This window comes from Lucilia cuprina, chromosome 4 (assembly GCF_022045245.1).
Source record: "Lucilia cuprina isolate Lc7/37 chromosome 4, ASM2204524v1, whole genome shotgun sequence".
In the NCBI taxonomy this organism is placed as follows: Eukaryota; Metazoa; Arthropoda; class Insecta; order Diptera; family Calliphoridae; genus Lucilia; species Lucilia cuprina.
In genome coordinates, this window is record NC_060952.1 from 64,082,609 (window position 1) to 64,100,874 (window position 18,266).

At 33.9% G+C, this 18,266-nt stretch overlaps 1 protein-coding gene and 1 long non-coding RNA gene across 2 annotated transcripts in view; both read left to right on the forward strand.

Moving 5' to 3' along the window:
- LOC124419400 overlaps positions 1-18,266 on the forward strand; it is a 245,153-nt gene that overhangs the window by 25,862 nt on the left and 201,025 nt on the right. The gene's annotated exons all lie outside the window — the stretch shown is intronic.
- On the forward strand, positions 16,205-17,974 carry LOC124419403. Its single transcript, XR_006940560.1, has 5 exons — positions 16,205-16,235; positions 16,294-16,700; positions 16,763-17,251; positions 17,311-17,703; positions 17,766-17,974. It is a non-coding gene; the product is annotated as an uncharacterized LOC124419403 (long non-coding RNA).

The window sequence follows — 18,266 nt, forward strand, 5'->3', positions numbered from 1 at the left end:
ATTGCGATACAATATGGTTACAATTCAAATTTAGACGTTTAAGACAAACCAAAATTTGACCATTTCTTTTTTTCTTTTGTATATAAATGCATTTGGAAACTTCAGAGTCGTTGCGGCACCTGTTAACGTTGTTTTATCAGCCAAATTTTTGCAGAACATAGGTTTACAAGCCATAGAATAATTCTAGGGGGGACGGCATGTCGGATAAATTTTTTCCTTCATACAAGCTTGGAGCACTCCAAATTGTAGCATGTACGCTGAACTCCCTGTAGTAGTTTGATATTGTACTTTTTGTCCAAAGCAGTCCACCAGATTATTGAAGCATAAACTAGAATTGGTCTAATTACACTTTTATAAAGGCAATTTGTCATAATAGGACTAAAACCCCATTTCATGCCTATAGTTCTCCTACATATCGCCCAGCACCGATGTTCCTTGTTGATCCTAGCCTCTATGTGGTGTCTCCATTTTAATTTCCGGTCGAGGATTACACTTAAGTATTTAACTTTGTCTGTCACTGGTATCTTCTTGCCCAGGAAGCAAGGTTCAGTATACGTAGAAATTTTTGTCTTTCTTGTGAAAAGACAGATTTCTGTTTTTACCGGGTTAACATTGAGGCCTCTCGGTTGAGCCCAGCTCAAGGCCGTATTCAGAGCCACCTCAGCTCTTCTACACAAGTAATTTGGATCCTTTCCCTTTAAAAGTATTACGACATCGTCTGCATAGCAGACAGATCTAAGTCCTTCCTCAGTTAGGGTCCTTAGAAGGCTATTAATCGTGGTAACCCAGAGTAAAGTTGACAAAATGCCACCCTGTGGTATACCGCGAAATACCTTTTTCCTGATAGTTATATCATACATCTCGCAGCTTATCCAGTTACGGAGCACCAGGTCAACATAAAACTGGTCTAGGGATTGGATAAGGGTATCAGTGTGCACGTTATTGAAGACGCCTTCGATGTCAATGCTATCAAAAGATGTACCTATGTAGTGGACAACTACGTTTAAAGCTGTTTCCACTGATCGTCCCTTTACATAAGCATACTGCTTAAATTTTAGGTCTTTGTCGGGTATACTGCTTTTTAAGCAGGAAGGACGTGAGACTTATCGGTCGATAAGACTTAGGTGTCGAATAGCTAGGTTTCCCTGGTTTATGTATAAATATTACCCTTGCATCCTGCCATTTATTGGGGGTATATGTGAATTTCAAGCATGCAGTGAATATTTGAGACAGATGTACGAAATCCAGTCCCGCTTCCATCTGTAAGAGTACCGAGAAAATGCCATCCGGCCCTGCAGCTTTATAGTGAGCGAAGCTCTTGATTGCCGCTTTAACCATATCAGATGTAATTACAATTTCCGTGTTAGCCTCCCTTTCCTCCAATATCCAACAATAAGTTTGTTAAAAAAGTATTTAAAAAAACAGTGTGGACTATATGAACATTTTTTATACAATATTAGTTATGCATGCAAAGAAAATTTGGTCTTGAAACGTGGCCTATAGGCGATGTGGACTTAGGAACAAATAATTTGTATGAAATTCGAAAAAAACTGACTAGGATTGTTTTGTCTTACATCCGTTTTTGGTCTTTAAGCTTAATGGACTATATTCGAAATGAAGTATAAGCAAAATGGAATTTTTTCAAACTTGAAAGTCCACTCACTACTACAAACTTGATAGTTCATTTATATCTTTATATTTATATCATATGTAAGTAACAATTTTCTTATTAAAAAATCCTTCATTAACATCGAGGTTTATTACTTTGTAAACTGTTTTCTACAGCCTTTTCAATACCTGTGTATTTGAGACTTAAATATTGTTCGCTACAGAGTTATTATCAGAAATTAATAAAATTCTTTTCTCATTAGGTTTATCATCCAATTCAATTTCTTCTATTGGATCATTAAGATTTCAATGAGATAAAATAAGAAAATCTAACAGTTAATTTGTAAAACGTTCATAGGTAACAAATTTTGACCAACTCACTGTTCTTGAACGAGTTGGCAACACTGATCTTATGTCATTCATAAATCATTAGTTTATAGTAAACTATTATTTTTCACTTGTTTTAATAAAAATTTTTAAGGTATATACATTAAACCTTTAGTTACTATACTCAATTTCCCCTATCGCAAAACGTAAAATATGTTCCCTTTTCACTTTTTTCCTTCAGTAACATTTTTGTCGTGAAAATTTGTTGTGAAATTTGTTGATGGAATTTTGTAAACATTGCACAGCTGTCCCATACTAAATCAACTACTGTGAAAGAATTGTTCTCATTGAGTGAAATGAAAATTTCAAGGCAAGAAAATTGCCACTTCAATTGGCGATAAGGATGAATATAACATAATTAATTATATATGACCATGGCTAAAATAATAAATTGAAGTCATTTCAACGATAAAGTGACACCACTGAATTATAAATTTATATCAACAAGAAACAATTGTTCTATTCCTATGTTAACAGCATTTGGTAAGTATTTTATTTCATATTCAGTGTTGCCAACATTGGTCAAGCAAAACGCGCGCAAAAAAATTAAAAAGGGGTAAAAAAGCGTAATTTTCTAACTGAAAATGGGTAAAAAAGCACTAACGTTTTTTCAGCCAAATATTGTTTATTTTTATAAAAATTGCACATTATTTCGCTCATTTCGTACAAGACTCCAAAATTCGTTTTTTAGAACATTGGGCTGCAAAACAAAACATGCGTCATACTAAAGTCTTTCACCGGTGTCGTGGTCTTAGATTTTTTAGTGTCCTTTTCGAGGCTTGTTGTAACAGCCCTTTTATTAAGAAAGTTTAAAGAAATGTTTAACAGTAATCATCACATATGCATATGTTGTTTACTTGATTTCCAAAGATCAACTGAGAAAATAGAAATTAAATTCCGTTTTAAAGTACAGTTGACGAATTTCAAAATATTAAATATAAAGACAAGAGTTGTTGCACAAGAAGTAAAAAGAAAATAAAATTAATCAGCGAAAAATATCAGAAAATTTATATTATTCGCCTAATTGCCTGATGAAATTACAAAAATAATTCTCTTCAGATTATGTGTTGATTAATCGGATATTATTCTGAAGACATTTTATATTTTTCTTCAGAAAATGTGCAGAATATTCTCCTTTATGTCTAAAGAATAATAAGGAAGAAATAAGTAAGAAAGTATAGTCGGGCGTGACCGACCATATGATACCCTACACCAGTTAGGAATATTAAATGTGATCTATTTTTAATAAAAAAGCATTTATCTGGAATATTACCTTGAATTCGATTTATTTAAGCAATTTATTGACGAAAAACTAATTTTCTGAAAGAGGGTTTATATGGGCAAATGTGAACCGATCCCGATAAAATGGGTTCGGTTTCATTGCAATAACAGTGTTAATAAGTGAATTGCGGATATTCAAGTCATTTTCCGAAGGGTGGCTTTGTATGGTGGCTAGGGTCAAATGAAGTGCGATCATTAAGAAATTCGGCAAGGTCATCAAGGCTTGTACAAAACATAGTTGTGCGAACTTTTATCGAGATACATTTATATTATACAGAATTATGAGCTCAAAAGCCCTTTTCGGTGGGTTCAGTTGTATGGAGACTATGTGAAATAATGGACCATTTAAGCATTTTCAATAGGCTTCGTCCTTGGACGGTTGGACGGACGTTGGTCGTTAAATCAACTCATAAAGTGATTCTGAGTCGATCGGTGTACTTAAAGGTGGGTATAGTACTAATATTTTAGTGCGTTACAAACATCAGCACAAACGCATAATACCCTTCCCACTATAGTGGTGTAGGGTATAAATATATACCTACTTTTGTGACGTAAATTTTGTACTTATTTAACTTCAGCTTAAATGAGAACTGTAACAACTAAAATATTCAGAAATAGGTTATGAATAATATTTTTCATAATTGTTTTTAACAAATAATTGTATTACTTTTTTGTTTTTTGATTTCTGACAATTTTTATTTGGTAAATATTTTTGAAACCAAATGGAATAAGGATAGAACCGAATTTACAACATTTTTTATTCAATTTTTTTTGTAAATAAAACCTCATAAAATACTGGTTGTGTAATAATTTTTAACCATAAAGGAGGATTACAAAAAAACTTACCAAAAACTTTTTAATTATATTCTTTAATTATATTTCATAAAAAGGGTAATTTTTCGATTTCTAAAATTCTGATAACAGTTATTTTATTTCCTTAGTCTTCTTAAGAAACTTTTGAAACATAAATTAATTGGAAAATTAGTTTCGAATTTAAGATGAGGCCGTTATGATATGTAACCAAAATAACTACCTTAATATACATACATATGTTATTATCTACTGTCCACATAATTTTATTACATATAAAGTTCCTTAATACATCAATAGCTTTCACAGATTTTAAAAGCACACTTTTCTTTTGCTATTAGTAGTTATTATACAATTTTTATTTATTCTTTAATCATACAAAGATGATATTTTTGAGACAGGAAGGGGTATCGCATTTCTCTGGTTACCCTCTTATGTACATACATATGCATGTAGATGTGTGCCTACCACAAATGGGCTCTATATGATGTAAAAATACAGGCATGGGTCATTTGAAGGGTTCCGCGACCACTCTGTCCATGAGACATCATGAATATACTTTTTTGTGTTTACTTTATTCATTATACCTACATTCTTTATTTTTTATAAAGCACTTCTTGTTTTAAATTTTTATGTATTCTGTTTCTAGATGTGTGTTTGTATTTATTTTGTTTTTGTTCCTCATGTATATGTATGTACATGCGATGAGCGAAAAATTAAACACGAAACGTTCCTAATTGTACCGGCAAATCAACTCAAGTATAAGACGCACATCCACCATGCGGGCTGATTGACAACAATTGGGGCAACTGTGCGATCGACAGCCACTGCAAGGCAAATTCCAATTATATTTGGTTCATGTCTGACATGACATGTACATAATTGGTGTGAGGACATGATGGATATTTATTTTTGAGTTGTAAACTAAAGATAACAACATTTGTAAACGAAAACATCATTTGGTTGTAACAAAAAAGTTTCACCAATTTATGCACCATTTTACTGCAACTGAACAATTTTGCTGTCAATATTTTTTTGACATTTAGAAATATTGGTATATAGATTATTTTTTAAATCTATAAAAATTTGAATCAATTTTTAAACTTGTAAGACATAATTATCAAGAGCACTTTTTTAAAAATTAATTTTTTAAATCCTCTGAAAGGTTATACTTCACATATTGACCAAACAACTCATATCTATCAGTGCCACTATAGACTACTTGATATAATTGAGATAATTACGTTATCATCTTACAAGTATACAGCTTGGTATAAGTTCAATTATTCTCGGCTTTATATTGCCAGTATCAGATACCATGTGTTGACTGTTGATTTGACGATTTATCGACATTTTGACAATTTTCATTATCAAGAATAGCCTTTTGGCGATTTTACCTCTAACTTTGACGATTTAAAAAAAATTATACAAAATTTCATATATTTTATGATTATTTTATCTAATCATATTTGAAATATTCAACTGTATTATTCATAACAATTTCAAGATTTATTGAACCAAGGTCGTGGCAACATATTCCTTGCATCTGTTTACCTGCCTTTCGATTCTCCGACACTACCACCAACGTCGGATCTTATGAAACTGGTTGAAGAGGCGTAAAAGAAAAATAAGAAAATTGTAATAGGTTGTGATGCCAACTCGCACCATCTAGCTTGGGGTAGTACAAACACCAATCGCAGGGGACAAGTACTCATGGATTTCCTTAACACTAAAGACTTGATAACATTGAACTTAGGTAATAAAGCTACCTTCTTCAATAGAATCAGAGAAGAAGTATAAGATATAATTATATGTTCAGAAGAGCTTATAAAGGAAATTCAGGATTGGAGACTTTCGGACGAGCACTCCTTTTCTGATCATCGGTACATAAGATTCAAAATACTAAGGCCACCACCAAAGCCGATAAAGTTTCGGAATAAGTCTAAAACTAATTGGACAATGTTCGGGACCTTAAAAAAGAACCGTTTAGGTCAGGACACTTTTCAATGTCGAAATAAAGAGGATATAGATGCCAAAGTGAAATCGTTCACAAATGCCCTGGTTGAATCGTTCGAGGACAGCTGTCCTCTGCGAGAGCGGAGATCTGCCCAGGAAAAACCCTGGGTAACTGGGGAGATCCGGAACCTTGGGAAGACTCTTCGCAAACTATTTAGCCGGGCACGGCGTAAAAAGACCGCAGTATACTGGGATGAGTATCATAATAAACTTGGTGAATATAAGAAAATCATTCGAAAAGCCAAATGAGACTCCTGGAAACTTTTCTGTGAACAGGTAGATAGCGTAAATGACGAAGATAAAAAATCCTATCCAAAACTCATGTCCAACCGGAATCCATGATCGATGACACGGGCAGGAGGCTTGTGGATATGGAGGAGACAATGAGACTCCTAATGGACTTTCATTTCCCACCCGGAATATCGAATAACATAGATGAACCGATATTGGAGGAAGGGGAGGGTAACATGGAAATATTTATTACATCTGACATGGTTAAAGGGGCAATCATAAGCTTTGCTCCCTATAAAGCCGCAGGGCCGGATGGCATTTTCCCGGCACTTTTGCTGGAGGCGGGACTGGTTTCCGTACATCTGTCACAGATATTCACTGCGTGCTTAAAACTAGCATATACCCCAGTTAAATGGCAAGATGCAAGGGTAATATTTATAACCAAACCAGGGAAACCTAGCTATACGACACCTAAGTCCTATCGACCGATAAGTCTTACGTCCTTCCTACTTAAAACCTTGGAACGGATAGTCGATAGCATGGTTAAAAGCAGTATACCATCGTTAGGTTAGGTTATGCAGACTGCTTACTGACAAAAGTAAGTCTTTACTTGGGTCCTTTAAGGTCCCTTTGTAACGTCTGTAAAGAGAAGAAGATAAGAGAGAAAATATTTGGAAGGAAAAATAGTGATATGGACTGTAGTGAAGATACATATAGTAATAAAAATAGAGATAATAATAATAATGGCGCATAAAGATAAGGCCAAGACTATGTTTCAAGAAACAAAAGATCATAGTGTGTAATTAGTTACACACCCACTTTGACAATTTCAAGAATGCTAGTATACACCCAGGTTGAACATCTGATAGATCAGATAGATCAGAGAAGTGAGACGAGCCCAGCGCCTGATGCCGGAACGATTGCAGGACCGGACAGTTACCGGACAGATGGGTAATTGATCCCACCTCCTCCTCATTAAGACAGCTCCTACAAAAGTCATTATATGGAATACCGATACGTCCAGCATGGTTTCCGAACTTTGAATGACCAGTAAGAACCGATAACAGAGCGCTAAGATACATTCTGTTTAGCCCTATAATGTAGGATGTTTTATGAGAATCCATACGAGGCCACAGTAGCCTAGCAATGGAGCAGGTGTGCTCCTGAGACCACCTTTCCTGAGCTAATCTAAAGCAATAATCAAGTATTTGTTTCTTGATGACCGTTAAGGGGACACCACAGAACTGGTCTATATTCAGTATGGACATCCTCGTATCGGCTTTTTCCAAAATGTCAGCAGAAGTATTGCCCGTTATATACCCGTGTCCTTTGACCCAATCGAGGGTAATTCTTGAATGTCTCGCCATCTCATTGAGAGACGCCCGGCATTCTTGGACAAGTTTTGATGTAGAATACACACCTATCAGGGATTTTATGGCGGCTTGACTGTCAGTATAGATTCTGATATCCCTATTGATCCGATAGTACCTAAGCCAATTAGATGCCTTCTTTATAGCTGAGATTTCAGCCTGTAAAATAGTCGGAAAGAGATTTTCGTCCCGAATTCTTCAATAAATATACTCCCGCCAACACCTTTAATTGTTTTAGAGCCATCTGTATACACATTTAAGCTTTCAACGCTATCAGGTGTCAATTCATTACAATTACAGATTAAACTATACCGGAAGTTCCTTGAAATGCACGGTTCCGGAACTTGGTAGTCAGTAGCATCATGTAGGTTTGGTAGAAGATCTACAATCTTTGCATGACCTTTGAAACCAAAGTTCCATCTGTTTGTAATACTTAATCTGGCTGCAGTATTCATTGCGAATTGTTTAGCAAGAATGTCCACAGGCAGCCAGTTCAGCATGGCAAACAACGCTTTACTGGGCGTAGTCCTAAGTACACCTGTTATAAGAAGAGCAGATTGTCTCATAACTTTTGTGAGAATGTTTCTGTTAGATGTTTTGTCCAGTGCATACCACCAGCCAATTACACCATACATCATTATCGGCTTAATCACAGCCTCATATAGCCAATTTACATTACCAGGGTTGATACCCCAATGCAGGCCAATAGCCTTTCTACAAACGTACAACGCCGTGATGGCTTTAGAAGATCTGGAGATGATATTCAAGCTCCAAGACAATTTTCTATCGAGAATAACACCTAAGTATTTAGCGTTATCCGACAGCGTGAGAACCTCGCCGTTGAGACGTGGAAGGGGGAATTGAGGAATTTTGTATTTTTTCGTTAACAATACTAGTTTCGCTTTTCCTGGGTTTACTCTGAGACCGCATGTAACACTCCATGAGTTTTTTTTATATTCAGCGCTTCTTCTAATCTTTGAGACAGAGATGCATTCTAGTTACCGCTACTGCAACATCGTCAGCGTAAGCAACCGTCTTAAACCTCTCAACAGATTTACCTTTCATGTAGGCATGCTCAGAGTTTGAAAGAATAGATTTGTCAATAAATATCCTGATATTGATATCAATTATTCTCTCCAGAGTTTTAAGTAAGAATGACGCCAGACTAATGGGTCTGAAATCTTTTGCCTTGGTGTGAGATGTCTTTCCCCCTTTAGGGATAAAGATCACTTTACACTTGGTCCACTGAACAGTGTAAGCAGGCCTTGTAAATGCTACTTAGCCAGGGAATGATACGATCTAAATTATTTTGTAGATCCGCTGGAATGATGCCATCAGGGCCAGGTGATTTATAGGTGTCGAAACTCCTTATTGCCCAGCGGATGATGTCATCATCTATTGAAACATCAGCAGTGGTATTACCAAGGTCAATACCATGCAGATTATATGCAGCTGAGTCACCAGTAGGGATACAACCGGGAAAGTGAGTATTCATGAGGAGTTCAAGTGTTTCTTGACTACCTGCAGTCCAGTTTCCGTCCGCTTTTGTATATAACTTGGGACGGAAGGATATTTAGACAGGATCTTACGAAGACGACTCGTATCTGATGAATTTTCTATAGAACTATAGAAATTTCTCCAGGAACTACGCTTTGCACTTCGTACCTGATTTTTAAATTTATTAACTTTTGACTTATAAAGAGACCATATACCAGTTCTCTTTACCTCGTTAAATAATTTACGACATAACCTACGAGTTTCGCAATTTCGGGGTCCCAATAAAAGTGTAATTAGACCAATTCTAGTTTATGCTTCAATAATCTGGTGGACTGCTTTGGACAAAAAGTACAATATCAAACTACTACAGGGAGTTCAGCGTACATGCTGCTTGGGTATAAGTGGTGCCATGTGTACTAACGTTGCTAGATATTCCACCCATTGAAACATATTTAAGATATGAGGCGGCGCTTACAGCCGAACGGCTCTTTACTTTAGGCGAACTGGCCAAAAACGGTTATATAATAGGTCATCAATGTATACTGAATACATTGGAAGGTTATACACAATCATCGGACTTGCTGATCGTGTACCAGACACAGAATATGTCGGAAACTTTGAAACGCTAATCCCAGATAGAATGTCTTGGTCAAGCGGAACATTAGAGCAAATGCCATTAGGAATCCGTTGTTACACGGATGGCTCTAAATTAGGGGACAAAGTGGGGCTGGGTTTCTATATTGAAGACCCAGAAACAGAAATGTACCACCGTTTACCAAATCATAACACAAGCTTCCAGGCAGAAATACGAGCAATAACGGAATGCGTAAATTGGATTAGAATAAATATGGCGCCCACAGCGCTTAATATATTTACCGACACCCAGAAGGCAATTAGGGCGATATCAGGCGATAGAACTAAATCTAAGATCGTATTGGATTGTAAGAAAGCTTTAACTGAATACTCTGCCAGGGGTAAGGATCACATCATATGGGTACCAGCCCACTCGGGAGTAGTCGGTAACGAAAGGGCGAATGTAATAGCTTTAAAGGGAAGGGAGCTCGAGGCAGTTAACCTGACAAACGCAAAACCATTCGACGCAACATAAGCTGAACTAAAAATATGGGTGAGAGAATCCCATAAGGCCTCTTGGAATAATGAAACAGTGGGTAGAACCACGAAGATCCTATGGGGTGATCCTGATGAGAGCAAGACGAAAAATCTCCTCAAAATGAGCAAGTCTGAAGTTAGTATGATGGTACGTATTCTGAGTGGACACACAGGACTACGAGCACATCTATGCAAAATTGGACGTGCGGATTCAGACGAATGTAGAGCATGTGGAGAGGACAGTAAAACTCTGGAGCACTTTCTTTGCCACTGTCAGGCATTCGTCGAAGTTAGATCCAAGTATCTTGGAAGTGATGTTATTTCGAAAATAACATTCCTGACTAACACTGATTGGAAGATTCTTAGGAATTACGTTCAGGAAACTGAGTTTCTGAACACTGAAAAATATATTTTTTTTCATGGTAAGGAACCCGATAGTGGCCTAGGTGTATTTTTCCGGATTTGATGTATACATCCTCCTATCGACCGACCTACCTACCTACCTACCTACCTACCTATTGTTGGAAAAATATAATCATTTATTGTAAATTCTTTAAAAAAGAGATAATCGAAGATAAGAGAATTTTTTTAATTGATATCTATCTTGTGTTTTATTTAGTCATCCAAAGACTTATGCCCGAATTCAGAAAGAAGAAAATAAAATAATTTTTAAAATTTTGTATGAAAACTAATCAGTTTTTGTTAGTGTTTTTCATATAAAATAAATAAAAGGTGGCGCAAAAGTAATTCTCTTATTAGAAAATGTTATAAGTTTTGCGAGGCCCCAAAAAAATTTATAACATTTTCTGATAGGAGGATTGTAAGGTCTCATACTTTAAGTTTTTTGTGTTTTATTACAATAAGCTTTAAAAGCAAAAAGGGTTTTGTTTAAACTATTGATTTTATTTAAAACAATATTTGATTATAACTTAATTAAACTCTTAATTCATTTAAAAATAGGTTTTATTGAAGAAAGTACATAATTTGTATATAGTCCAAAATGTAATACACATTTTGGATTCAGTTATAGTCCACAAAGTGGCTTAAAAAGAAATTGTTATCGTCCTAATTCGCTTATAGTCCACAAAAATTGTGCAACAGTAGTTGTGAACTGTAAGCGAAGACTACTGTATGTATATCAAAACCAGATTGAAGATTGAATTGCAACAACTTAATTTCTATCTAGAGCTAACGAAAATTGTTGTCGAAAACAATAATTCATGATTGTGTAAAAGTATTTAAAAAACTTGTAAAAGTAATAAATTTAAATGTTAAAAATTAAGAGGAATGAAAAAAATTATATTATTTTTAAAAAGCACTAGACAAAAAACATTATAAATACGCGTTTAAGTTTTTCTGGTATTTTTAAAAAATCTCCGGTTATACGAAGCTAAAAGGCACAAAAAATACCCGAAAAGCACCGAAATGGTAACACTGCACAAGATCTAAAAAATATTTTTATATCCACCATCAAAAAAGATACATATATTGATTTTGTCATTCTGTTTGTAACAAATCAAAATATTTATCATAGATTCATAAATTCTATAGAAATAAGTCTTATAATTACCAAATTCTCTCTACCAATTTTTATGACCCTACCCTCCATGACATTAACGCTTACTGCTGGCTTCAAAATCCGACTGCCAGCTTCAAAATACACTCAAATGCGGCACAAGTATGTTTCTTATGAGCACAAATCATTCTACCGAATTTAATGAGAATCGGTCCATAATTGACCCTACCTCCTTCACAAATTGACATTAGAGCAAATTACCGAGTATAGCTAGGAAAGTTTCCTACAAGCCAAAATTTCATAATAATATCAACCTAATGTTTATAGGGGAGCATTCCATTTACTGCAAACTGTATGATGGTGGGTATATAACATTCGGCATTTTCCGAAGAAATATACCTAGACCACTATCGGGTCTGTTCACAAGATACTTGGATCTTCGACGAATGCCTGACAGTGACAGAGATAGTGCTCCAGAGTTTCATTGTCTTCTCTACATTCATCTGAATCTGCACAGCCAATTTTGTATATATGTTCTTGTTATCCTGTGTGTCCACTCAGAATACGTACTGTCATACTATCTTCAGACTTGCTCATTTTGAGGAGATTTCTCGTCTTATTCTCATCAGGGTAACCCCAAAGAATCTTGGTTCTACCCACCGTTTTATCTTGGAATTCCTTATGGGATTCTTTCACCCATATTTTTAATTCAGTTTTTGTTGCGTCGAATGGTTTTGCTTATATCAGGCTAACTAACTCGAGCTCCCTATCTTTACAGCTGTTACAAGGACGACAAGTTTGGGTCGTTAGTATAGAACCCCAAGCCTACTTTTTCCCCCATCTTAAAGCCAACCATGTAACAATGGATTTCCGCTTGACCAAAACATTCTATTAGGGATCAGAGTTTCAAAGTTTTCCAGTTTCTGTCTGGTATGCAATCGGGCACGTGTGATAATTTTGTATAACCATCCTATGTGTTTAGTATGCATTGGCGACATGTCTTATAACCGCTTTCAACCGCAGTCCACCAGGACTGCTTAAGACAAAAGGACTAAGACCACTATTCTTGCCTATAATTCTGATTAATATCACCCAGCACCAATGTGCCTTGTCCTATCTTCTATGTGGTATCTCCTTTTTAATTTCCGGTCGAGGATTACACGTATATACTTAACATTGTCTGTCACAGGTATCTTCTTGCCCAGGAAGTAAGGTTCAGTATACGTAGACACTTCTGTCTTTCTTGTGAAAGACAGATTTTCGTCTTCGTCGGGTTAACATTAAGGCCTATCGGTTGAGGCCAGCCAAGGCCGAGAGAATCCTCTGCTCTTCTACACAAGTAAGTTCTTTCTCAGTTAGGGTACTTAGGAGGCTATTAATTGTGGTAATCCAGAATAAAGGTGACAAAGTGCCACTAAGTGGTATACCGCGAAATACCTTTTTTCTGATAGTTATATCCTAAATCTCTCAGCTTGTCCATTTGTTCCTTAGCAAGTAGTTGATAAGATAAGAGAATCAGTGTTAGAGTATTCAATTATTCGGGTTTTTGTCTTATTCGGTTTATTCGACAAATAATTATTTGAGGTTTTACGTTAGCCGGTTAATAATCGGATAATTAAAAATGAATCGGTTATTCGAACAAAAGAAAACTAGGTGTTACTATTGCGTTTTACAATAATTTTCTTCATATTACATCCTGTAACAATTTTAAATAAAGCTTTCAAAAATGGAAAAGTTGATAAGCATGTGAAAATAGATTACACTTATAGCAATTCTGCGTACTCAAATTTTTATGTCCTTATAAAAGGATTTCAAAGCTTAAAGGACTACAAACAAATATTTAAAAGATTTATATGCATTTTATGATGCTAATATTGGTGTCAAATAGAAGCTGGTAATCTGTACATTCTATCCATATATATTATTTACCTGTCTCACTTAGAAAAAAAAACGAAAAAGAAGTTACATTTAAAAAGGTTTCATTTTCGACACAAAAAGTTTTAACTACTTTTTTGTGACAAATTTTCTTTAAGATTTCCAATTCTTTCTTGATGATCTTGATGATTTGAAAGAAATTATATTATTTCGAAGCAGAGGAACTCACCTTCATTTGAAATTAATATTAATGCCAACTTTTTAATATAAATTTGGAATTCATCTTTTGAAATCGGTTGTCTTTTAAACTTAAAAGTCCTTTAAAGAGCCGATAATGAAAAGCTGAGTACACAAAGTTAACACTAATGGTCCACTGTTTCCTGTACGTATAGATTTTTTCATGTTTGAAAATAACTTTTACACGGTTTATAAACAAAATTATGATTTTCACTTCTTTCACTTTAATTTTAAATTTAGTTCTTCTCAAATATTATAAACCATTCCTGTTTATGTGAAATGATTTTCTATATAAAAAAATTACTGTTTTTAAGATTTTCGACGAGTTCTAGAATTTATACGTTCCCTTAAACCTAGTTCAACTATAACTGTTGCTGAACATCTTATTGGAAATACTTGAGATCACAACAATGTTCCCAAAAAACTTGTTGTAGAAATACAGGCTATATAATTATTTTCATGATTTCTTTTCAAAAATTGTCAAATAAATTTTCATTATTTTAGAAAAATTATTAAGAAAAGAAGAAAATTTATAATAAAAATATTCAATTATGTAGAAAATATATAGTAATTTTACTGCTAAATAGTGAGTTTTTCTTCATCGGTTAATTGATAGAATTTATTCGGTTTATTCGTTATTTGAAATTTGACAATTTTCATTTATTCGAACGATTAATCGTAAAAAATTAATCGATTAACCGATCGACGATTAATCGTTTGAATACTCTAATCAGTGTGCACGTTTTCCGCTTTCAAGGCTGCGATATCAATGCATACCGCCAGTGAATATGTAATGGACATCTTTGTGTAAAGCGGTTTCCACCGATCGTCTCTTTACATAAGCATCCTGTTTCAATTTTAGGTCTTTGTCTAGTACTGATTTTAATCATACTATCGACTATCCGTTCCAAGGTTTTTAGTTGGAAGGAAGAAAGACTTTTCGGTCAATAGGACTAGGATAGTTGTCGCATAGCTAAGTTTATTTGCATCCTGCCATTTAATATGAGTATAAGTGAATTTTAAGCATGCAGTGAATATCTGAGACAGATGTACGAAACAAATCCTGCCTTCATCTGCTACGATACTCATACTGCAGTTGAAAAGATTGTGAAGAGGGTTTCTCCTGGGCAGATCTCTCCTCTAGCAGATGGCTGTCCTCGAACGATTCAACTAGTGCACTTGTGAGCATTTCTACTTTGGCGTCTATGTCCTCTTTAATTCGACATTGAAAAGTGTCCTAACATAAACGGTTCTTTAGTAAAACTAACTGTTCAATTAGTTTTAGACGTATTCCGAAACATTATAGGCTTTAGTGGCGACCAGTGTTGCCAATTTAGCACTTTTAGTGCTAGATCTAGCACTTTTTAAACTCATCGACGATTAACTCATCGCACCAAAAAAATTTATCTAGCACCTAGCAATTTTTTTAGCATTTTTACTTTTTTTTTTAGCATTTTTTGGCATTTTTTAAACATTTCGTATTTTAATAATTTTTTAATTAATTTTAACTATTTTTCCGCAAAAATATGTTTAACATTTTATGTACTAAAATCGCTAACTAACAACACTGTAGGTACTAAAAAATACAACAGTGTGGATTATTAGTGTTTTCAACAATGACAACAATTTAAATAACTGACAATTGCTTACACACACACATGCAAACAAACAAAAAATAAAAAAACAAATCAAGTAAATTTTTGTTTTAAATTAAACTAAAGTCAAAGAAAAATTCAATAATAAAATAAAGTTTTTTAAAGTGATAACATGAATAAAATGTATGTCCAAAAATTCCGTAAGGAATGGCTAAGTAACGAAAAATTTAAGGATTGGATAAAAGAGTCCGAAGATTCTGGAAAAGCCTTCTGCATATATTGCAAATGCGATATTTTGGCGAAGTTTAGTTGTTTGGAGAAACACGCAGAAACAAAAAAACATGAAAGTGCTATTGGGTATATTACAAAAAATAAACCCATTCCATTCAAACCCGTAAGCTTTAAACTTCAACAGCAGGAAGCTGCATTATGTATGTACATTGCTGTTTCATAGCTCAATTAAGCATTAAGTAGTAGATATTTAAAAGTGCTTAGACAAGGCCAGTAATCCACTTAGGTGAACTTTGTAAAGCAAAGTTTGACTGCGCATCAATAAAGCTACACCGTACAAAATGCAGCAAAATAATAAAAAATGTCCTCGGCCCACATTGTTAATGAAGAACTTACCAATGACATCGGCAATAGTTACTACAGTATTTTAATATCGACGATCAACAGATGTATCTTTCACAAAAACTTTAGGTAAGTTTCTTTAGTACATAAAGATCTTTAAACTATATATTTCCATTTTCTTTTCAAGGTTTGGCAATAATTTACTTCAGCCAAAGAAAAAATGTAATTGTTTCTACATTTTTAAATATCGAAGAAATTCCTAATGGAACTGCCGAAAGCATTGTTATTTCTTTAAAAGATACCCTGCAAAAATTTAAATTAAATATTAATAAATTAGTCGGAATTGGTACTGACAATGCCAATGTAATGATTGGTAAAAATAAAAGCGTCCATGTGGCACTAAAAAAAGATGTTCCTGATTTGGTTCTTGTGAAATGCGTATGCCACTCATTACAGCTTGCAGTAAACCAGTCCTTGAAAGACTTTTTACCCACAAATTTGGAATTTATTGTTTATGAAACATTCAACTGGTTTTCAAAGAGCTCTAATCGTCAACAATCCTATAAAACTTTATACGAAAATTTGAATGGAAAAGTGTGTTTTTTCATTATTTACATACTTCAGCATAATAATTTTTAAACCTATTTTATTTTAAGGAGCCGTTAAAAATTACTAGAATTTCAGACACAAGATGGCTATCTGTAGAAATTGCGGTTGTAAGAATATTGTTCCAATGGGATGAACTAAAGTTACATTTTGAAATGGCAAACATAAATGAAAAATGCCACAAAGCTAAAATCTTATACGAAATGTATAGGGACGAAACAATTCATCTATATTTACTTTTTTTGAAACCAGTTTTGCATGAAATACAAATTGTTAACAAAGTCTTTCAAAGCAATGAAAATGACCCAACGCGCCTTTTAAAAGAAATAACTCTATTAATTAACTTCCTTAAAAAAAAAATATTCGATAACGAAATTATAGATGTATTAATTTTGTACACCTGTAGTCTTGGTTATGAATTCGAAATGCATCTGGAAAAATTAAAAAAACACAGGTAAAATTCGAAAAAATAAAGTACAAGAAATTAGGAATAATTGCATCAACTTCGTTGTTGGATTAATTACCCAATTAAAACAAAGGTAAGCATACATATAAATACGCATAAAAAATACATAAACTAACCCCTTCTTTATTTCAGATTACCAGACAATATAAAAATTTTACAAAATATAGATTTTTTTTCGGTACAAAACGTTTTGAGTTCCCAAAAGGGCGAAATTTTACCAATTTTAAAATTATTTTGCATTAGCGAGGAAGAAATTGGAAAAATAATTGACCAATATTCCAACATTCAATATATAAAATGGATTAATAAAAATAACACAGTATCTTTCTGGGCAGAGGTAAAAGCATATAGAGATGCCGGAGGGAACAAGAGATTCGAGGAGATTGCCAATTTTGTTTTAAAACTTCTCTGTCTTCCGTGGTCTAATGCGGACGTTGAACGTGTGTTCAGTCAAATGAACATCGTAAAGACAAATATAAGAAACCGATTACACCTACAGACAGTAAATTCTGTTTTAGCAATTAGGTAAGACTTTATTGTTAAATTTTGGTTTCTTAACTTTATGATATAATTTAATAACATTTTAGATACGGATTAAAAGGAAGCGGAAAGTGTTGTTACCAATACGATGTCCCAACGAATTACCTGAAATTAATTGGATCGAGTGAATGCTATGATTATAATAATAATGATGATAATGACGATGACAATGACTGGATTTTTTAAATTCATCAAATTATTTTCGACAACTTATGTGATCAAATATGAATTTTAAAAGTTAATTTTTGAATAGTAATTTAATGACTTTTTTTTAAGAATTTACTTCAGATTTAAAAAAAAAGAATTTAAGATTTTATTTTTTATGTTTTTTTAAGGAAAGATGTATTTTCAATTTCTTTATTCATATTTAAGTATGAAAATGAATTTTAAAGAAATACAAGTCTCATATTTTACTATAAAGCCAATTTTTTCTATTTATTTTTCTTAGCACTTTTTCTTAGCACTTTTTTAAAAATTTTTAGCACTTTTTAGCATTTTTTTGAGAAAAATCTAGCATTTTTTCCCAATAATGTTTTGGCAACACTGGT